Raw genomic sequence first — 8,583 nt, forward strand, 5'->3', positions numbered from 1 at the left:
ACAAAGGAAAGTTATCTATTAAAAACACACAGAAGGTCAATTGCAAAACTAACCTATGCATTGACCAGAAGACTTCTTTAGAGAAGACTTGTAAAGAAGTCTTCTTCGTCGAACAGATCCGAAAAATAAAATGTGGTTCGTACTTTCATACCTTGAACTCGTGAGATGACTTGCGTGGTTTCTCCAATCACTCAGAACTTCACCAGAACAATTACCTACTCGTTAATCACCAAGAATCGTGAGCTTATGAACCTTACATAATTTGTAATCAAAATCTTCAGTTTTTTTGATGAATTTTGAGAGAAAGTGTAAGATATGTGGTTTGTGTGGATAGGAGATGAGAAAGGATGAGAAAAAATCGAAACTTTAGGGCATTAACACTCTCAATTTGGTAGTTCATGGTGGTTGAGGTATTGATGTCAATGGCAAAGTTGTAAATATTTGGTGAAGATGAAGATGGTAAGGTAAAAATATTATTTTTGAAAAAAAGTAATGGCATTTTCGTGAATAACTAGAATTTTTAGGGTGAATAGGACAAAACAAAGTTTCAAAAAAAACATAAATTATTTTTGTGTTTGACTTGAAATTTTGGGTCATTTTTGAAAGAAGCCCAAAAATTTAAACTATAGATCACAAATTTATAAATGTGAGGTTTTTAACAATTTAAGTAATTTAAGGTCATTTTTTTAAATTTCAAAATATAAGATATATTAAAAAATCTAATTTTTTATTATATGGTGAATAGAATTGTTTAATTTATTTTAATAGTTAATTACAATATCTATTTTAATCATATTAGGTAATTATGTAGCTTTAATTTAAAGAAATAAGTTGTACATTACTAATTAATTTTTGATTAGTTTAATAAAAAAATATAGTATATGTTTTGATAAACCATCTTAATTTTCTAGTGATTCTAAGAATTATTCTAATGATAACACGTGTCTTAGGTAAAATGTTATAATGCTATCTTTTCATATATAAGCAATAACTTTAATCTTATCACAAATATTGTAAATATATGATTTACAATTTAGTTTTTCTATACTTTATAACTTTATAATCTTATTGGTTAGGTTTCTTATCCGATATTTTTAATATATAATGATTTGTTTTATACATTTACTTTGTTATTAATTGCTACTACATACTATAATATATTTTCGATTTGAAAACAACAAATTCATTAATGAAATAAAAAATCTCCTTCAGTGTAACATATATTAACAATTTTATTTTGTATTAAAAAATATTAGTTATTTTAATTTTTGTATAAGATATTACGTAATTTACAAACTTCACTCATTTTAAAATTTGAATGATATTTTATTTATTTATTTAAATTAAATTATTATTTTTAAATATGTTAATTTTCTAAATTAATTTATTATTTCATATATTACTTCTATTTTAATATAATACATACTATAATTAAAAATTTATAACAATAGCATAGAATTTAGTTTTTGTTTAAAACAAAATTTTATTTAACATTAATTTATAATAAGATTATATTACTAATTAAGAAATTAATCAATGAATTAATTTAAAATTATTTAAAAAATCAATATGATTTTGTCAGATTTTTATCAACATATTTTGGTTATTTAATATCCTTATAGTTATTATGATTTTATTTTAAGGTTATATATTTAATAGATTAATATAAATAATCAAATAAATTTAATTGATGAAATGAACCAAGTATGACTTCTTATGGTGGATAAAAATTAGACTTCTCTTTTAATAGAGAAGATATAGACTATAATTATAAAATTTATAGCAATAGCATAGATATTTTTATAATAAAATTTTATTTGACATTAATTTATAATAATATTAGGTTAGTAATTAAGAAATAATCAATGTATTAATTTTTAAAAATATTGAAATTTTTAATAAGATTTTGTTAGATTTTTCTCGACAGATTTTGGTTATTAATATCCTTATAATTGAATAACAAAAAAAAATCCTTGTAATTGTTAATATTTTTTAAAAAATGTTATATATTTAATCTATTAATGTAAATAATAAATCAGATGTAGTTGATTAAATGAACCTAATACAACTTTTTATTGTAGATAAAAATTGTACTTCTCCTTTAATATAGAAGATAATATAATTTTTTATGGTAGATAAAAATTGTACTTCTCCTTTAATATAGAAGATGTTCCTTGTAAATGGTAAAAAAATTTAGGAAGGAAGGAGAATATAGTATTCCTTCTCATTCCTATCCTGAATTATGGTCTCTAATTGGACCAGAAATATGATTATAAATTTAATTCATAGCTTGTCTTGATTACAGAAAAACACAGGCAAGAAGAAGCTAAGTTAGGAACTTTGGAAGAAAACAGAAGAGAATGTCGACAGAGCAGGTGTTGATGTTATTCGTAATCCTTCTAGTCCTTGCCTTTGTTGTTATGGGATATTTATTTATAAAGCATGGTCAAGAAGAGAAGCCCGATGTGGCTTAATTACAAAGTTATTTACTTGTAAAATTATTATTATTATTTCGTATTAAAGAGGTGTTTAGGTGAAACTAATAATTTTCTTCTTCTTCTGCTTATCTTGTTGTTCCGAATTAACGTGTTCTTTCTATCCCTCTAAAACAGTTTAGTATGTTTTGATATTTACATTTATTTATTCAGATGAGTTTGTTTTCATGCATTATATATGGATCACATGATACTTGTTATGTACTCCACTCTTTAGTCTAATAGAAAGAAAATATTTATTTAGATGCAGGGACGGACGTACGTAGGTACGGGTCACGTGCCCCCAACTGATTTTTTCTTTTTTAGTACTTTAAGTTAAATTATCAAATATGACGAAAACTGTAAAAGTGCCCCCAGCAAATTTTTTTTTGTTGTTGTTTCTAATACGATGCCTCCATTAAAAACATTTCTGGATATGCCCCTGTTATATGCATGAGTTGTGTTTTACTTAGACTGCAGAACTCATATGACGTAGTCAAGCTTGTTGTGGTATATTGTTTTGGGGGAAAAGTTATGTATCTTGGGCCATAAATTCGATTATCTATCCTCACCGATAGAAGCATAAGTCACATCCAGCTTTTTATATAACTCTGTTCATCTCCCTTGTCTGCTACAAGTCTACAACCTCTCCATTGTTCCTGGCAGATATTGCAGGGTCTTCCGTGAAAAAAAATAGTATTTGTTTGATCAATGAATGATAAAAGAAGCCAATGTAAAATGTCAGTAGATCCAACTGCAATACCAGCTCTTCAGCTGTTCTGCTTTCGCATGTTTTGCCGTAATGTGTTTTATAGGGCTCTGTCGAGTCAAACATAACAAAGAATTAGCTAAAGACACAAGTTCCTAGTAGGAAAGCAAATGATAAGTCAACAAACCTCGTGTCTTTGGAGCTCAATAGAATAGGCTAAACCATCCTCTTTTTCTTTGCCTCACGTCTTTGCCACTCGTAGCTTCAAGGGCTAACTGTTACTTTATAATTAAGTTTGATTATATATTATTAAAAGGTGTTATGTAGAGTTGTGTCTTTAGGTTGAACGGTTGTGTCTCAATCTGAAAAGTGACAATGTTTAGTTAAGTATTTGTAACCTCTATATAACTGTACGAATGTTATCATAATAAACAACATACAGAAGTTTCAGTTATTCTGTTTTATATTTACGAAACAGAGCAAAGTTGATTGTGTGCAATCTCGTTTTCTCTCTTGAACAAGAACACCTTTTTGTCTGTGTTCTGAAGAAGTAATAACTTCCTAACATGGTATATAGCTTTAGGTTTGAGAGGACAGAAAGAGAGAAAGCAAAAAAAAAAAGAAAAAAAAAAAGAGAGAGCATCGTTCCTGATATTGATAATCGGAGGAGAAGAGATCGTGATATTGATTATCAGAGCTCGTTTGATTCAAGGACCAAGCCAAGCACAACTAGCAATAAAAAAAAACAATAGAAACCGCACAAAGAAACATAGGCGATGGAGGGAACATCGCAACAGGTGATTCCTATATTTGATGGGGATAAGTATGAATTCTGGCGTATAAAGATGACGACCATCTTCAAGACCAGAAAGTTGTGGACGGTGGTGGAAAAGGGATTCCAGATGCGCCAACACAAGTAGAGCAAACTCCGGAAGCTTTACTGTAACGGCCTTGGCCCGATGAACCTTATCAAATGCTTTACCCCAAACTTTTTCGTTCAAAAACTCTTATTAAAACTCAAATTGTCTTACATAAAACCAAACTCAACAAAACTGAAATGTCGAATAAAAACTTAAGAAGAAATGGTTGAAACAAAGGAGTCATAAATGAAAGACTCGAGAAAACACTTGCACCATACAGACATCTACTCCCGCTCCCTCTCGGTCCTACCTGTAAAAAGAGGGGTGAGTACGTAATACTCAGTGTGGGTAGGTTCTAGGAACCCACGAGCTCAACTCAGGAAGAGCAAACAATCACAAGTCATGAGCTAATAAGATCTATTACACAGAAACCCATACTACCCGACATGAACTAAAGACCCTACAATGCACATCCTTTTCATCTTTTCGTCCTTTTCATCAGTGGGTAGCCCCAACTAGGCTTCTACCCCATATTCTTGTGGATTGGCCACATCTCCTATGGGTGCTTCCATATTCTTGTGGATTGGCCACATCTCCTATGGATACCTAGCGTGGACTACTACCCCACATACTTTCCTTAGACTCTCTATATGATCCCTTATTCGTACTTATTCTTACATCTTTCACTTATCATTCACAACACGTCTCAACACCTTATCATCATATTCTTGACCACCCTAACATGCCTACGTTCTTATCACTTCAACACGTACTATCGTCTGACAAGATCAATCACATATCACATCACACATACACACAATATCTAGAACTGATTAACAAAGGACTAAGTCCCATTGGTTACTCAACATGAGGCAAGTTCACAGCCAAGTCCTCACCTTAGTTTTTTGCAGAAGTAGATCTGGATCTAGGTTTGGGGAACAGTCACTTCTCGAGATCTGATTTGAGAATCGGATTCACACAAGAGAGAGATGGGTTTAGAATCTGTCATTTTCCAATGACTTAGAGCTAGAGATCTTAGTTTTACCTTTAGGGTTCAGATCTCAGTTGCTTGCACGAAACTGAATCAAGGAGGCGGCGGCTAGGAGCTCGGTTGCGGCGGCTAGGGTTCGCGGGCGGCTGGCGGCTGGCTTCGCCGGAGATGGAGCGGCGGCGGCTTGAGGCGGAGGCGGCGGCGGGGTTCTGCTCAGGCAGGGCTTCGCTTGCTGTCTCTCTTGTGGCTGAACCCTAGGGAAACTTCTCCTTTTATAAGCAATGGGAGGGGTTATGTCTAGGGTTTCTTCTCCTTGGACCTCCTGCACTTGAGTTTCCTTTTGGGGCGGGCCCGGGATGTTACAGTTACAATTAAGTGTTCAGCGAGAAGAAGCAATTACACAAGACACATGCAAACAGCAGTTTCTGATCAGATTTTCTCACGTATAGCACAAGCAACAACTTCAAAGGAGCCGTGGGATTCATTGAAATCTGAGTATCAGGGGACTCCACAGGTACGATTGATCAAGTTACAATCGATAAGGAGAGAGTACGAAAATATGAGAATGAATGACAGAGATAACATCAAAGCATTCACGGACAAGTTAATCGATTTGGGAAATCGGTTGAGAGTTCACGGAGAAGAAAAGACAGACTATCAGATTGTCCAGAAGATTCTCATATCTCTTCCAGAAAAGTTCGATAGCATTGTGGCAGTATTGGAGCAAACGAAACGCGTGTGGGTACTCTGGAAGCACACGAAACGCGTGTGGCTGCCCGAGATGATAATATGACAGAAGGGGCATTCAATGTTAGAACAAGAGGAGGAAAGGTTGGTTTCAAACGAGAAAACAACATAAGCCGTACGCATGAAGGCAAAGGCAAAAAGTGGTGTAGATTCTGCAAAAAGAATAATCACACAAAATCTTATTGTTGGAAGAAAGCTAAGAAGCGTGATAAAGGCAGAAGTCTAAGAAATAGGGAATGTTACAATTGTGGCAAAATCGGCCACTTCTCTAGAGAATGTAACTCTACGAGGTATGAAAGGGCGCATATGACCATTGAAGATGAAGATGTGGAAGAACACATGATGTTTAGTGCAATCGAAGAAGCACATACGACAAGAAGAGAAGATGTTTGGTTAGTTGACAGTGGGTGTACGTACTAACCATATGACGAAAGAAGCAAGATATTTCACAAGACTTGATAGCAGTATCAGTGTTCCAATAAGAGTTGGGAATGGTGAAGTTGTTATGACAGCAGGAAAAGGTGACATCACTGTCATGACAAACAAAGGGAAAAGAACCATAAAGGATGTGTTTCTGGTACCCGGTTTGGAGAAGAATGTGATGAAGAAAGGAGAAGACATTCTGATTGTGAGTTTGTACGTGGATGATATCATCATCACTGGAAACAACTCTCATCTCATCGACAAATTCAAGACTGATATGAAGAAGGAGTTCGAGATGACAGATTTGGGGTTACTCAATTATTTTCTTGGAATGGAAATAATTCAAGATGAACATGATTTGGGGTTACTCAGATCTCCACCGTACCATCAAACACTCCTCGCCTACCAGAAGCAACTACTGTGAAGTTTCATATATGTTTCCTAGAATACATGTAAACCAAAGTTGACTACACCATCTGTTATTGACAATTCACCTGAAAGTAAAAAAGCTTTCATCTTCAAACCGAGCTTACGGCACATAAATGTCTCTTCATCAAGTTTATTAGTGGATTCTGTATTTGGGACAATCAAAGCCCATGATCCTCTTAAACGTGCCTGTACTTAGAGATGGCAATGTTGGACTTGGACCGCGGGCTTGGCCCGCAAAATCTTGTAGGCGGGGCGATGTTGGACCTTGTATATGTAGTCCCATAAAATTGCGGGACTCGCAGGACAGATTGTTGCAGTATTGAGCTTCAGCAGAATGGGCCCAAGCGGTTCATGCGAGAGAAGAAAGACCCACAACTCTTATTGCTTCACTTCAGTTTCACCTGAAAAAAACGTGCGAGAGAGAGATAATGAAAAGGTGATTCAGTTCTACTTCCACCGACAAAACTGTAGGACCTCCAGCGATGAAGAGTCGAGCTCTGACGGTTGTTCTGGTCTTCACGTCGCCTCTACCTGCAGCAGCTAAGCTTCACGTCGTGAGCGATGAGCTGTGTTGATGGCCACTTCAACCGATAGATGCTTGTAGCTCCGGAGACGATGTGACCTCTGAGGGTTCTTCCTTGCTCCCCTTCGTCCTGGATCTACATGCATGCAACGAAACTCACAGACTCAAGTGTAGATCGACCATGAATGTAGTCTATGACCAACAAGACCAAATAGATCTATGTTTAATGATTGTGTCAGACCGTTAGATCGATGTAATAGATCTATGTTGTCTCTGTTTGGTTTCTGTTAAATCATTGTGTCTTATTGATGTTTTGTTTTGTCTAGTCTTGTTTCATGGTTGATGCTTGTCGTTTGATGTTTAGCTAAGTTTGATGTTCTGTCTCTGAACTTATGTTTGTTGTTGATTGACTGGTACTACTTGTCTTCACTACTTCAGTGAGTTAAGTCTTGCTCGCTTAGTTGGTTGATGCTTGTCGTTAGTATACAAGACTGTTATGTTTTTTGCATGTGTGTGATGTTTGTTCCTTAAGAAACATGTATGTCTGTGTTTGTCGCTTTTTTAGTACTCAATGTATTGGTCGCTTAGCTGATATCTGATACAACACTGATGTTAATATACAAAATTATTATGTCTTGTCTTGTTTTATCTGATATTGTTATGTCTCTGATATTGTGTAATTTCTTGAACTGAGTTGAGATATAAAATACATAGAGACTAGAGATCAAACCGTACTGATCATGTTCTTTTCATCTTCAAAGTACCATAACAAAATATATCTCTCGTTATATCAATAGACTAGACATCAAACCAAACTGATCATGTTCGTTTCATCGTTTGGTTGTGCAGGCAGTAGAAGACCGTAGGCCGACCTGCAAAGGCCTACATATATTGCGGGGCGGGTTTGGTCTTCCATTTCGGAGACTGTATCCCGCGCGGGCCTGACCCGCTGGGATCCACTTGAAGAAGAACCCGCTACAATACTGGATGGAACAACATGTTTGTCATCTCTACCTGTACTCTTCTAATAGAAAACACAAGATTTATTTATATGCATGAGCTGTGTTTTTTCTAAGACTGTGGAACTCAGTGGACGTAGTCAAGCTTGTTGTAGTCTAGTGGTATATTGTTTTGGGGAAAAGGTTATGTATCCTCTCTTGATCCACCAAATCTACTTCTCGTGCAAAAAAAAATATTTCCACAGTAGAAAACTAACAAGTCTTTGTTCCTAGAGAGCAGTATACCTCCTGTCAAATGCTTAAATAAAAGAACTAGAAGAAATATCATGAAATATCATGGAATATACATTCTATATCATCCTAATACCATCACTTTCAACACTTCAATCCACGGACTTCGTTCTATCTTCATAACGTACAAATAGAGAAAAGAAAGCAAAGTAATGAAAAGATCAAAGACATAGATTC

General features: G+C 34.8%; 1 long non-coding RNA gene across 1 annotated transcript; it reads left to right on the forward strand.

Annotated features, from left to right (window-relative positions):
- Positions 1-4,866: 4,866 nt before the first annotated feature.
- LOC125580197 lies at positions 4,867-8,367 on the forward strand. The gene is made up of 2 exons (XR_007317939.1): positions 4,867-7,409; positions 8,006-8,367. It is a non-coding gene; the product is annotated as an uncharacterized LOC125580197 (long non-coding RNA).
- The last annotated feature ends 216 nt before the right edge of the window (positions 8,368-8,583 follow it).

This window comes from Brassica napus, chromosome C1 (genome assembly GCF_020379485.1).
Source record: "Brassica napus cultivar Da-Ae chromosome C1, Da-Ae, whole genome shotgun sequence".
In the NCBI taxonomy this organism is placed as follows: domain Eukaryota; kingdom Viridiplantae; phylum Streptophyta; class Magnoliopsida; order Brassicales; family Brassicaceae; genus Brassica; species Brassica napus.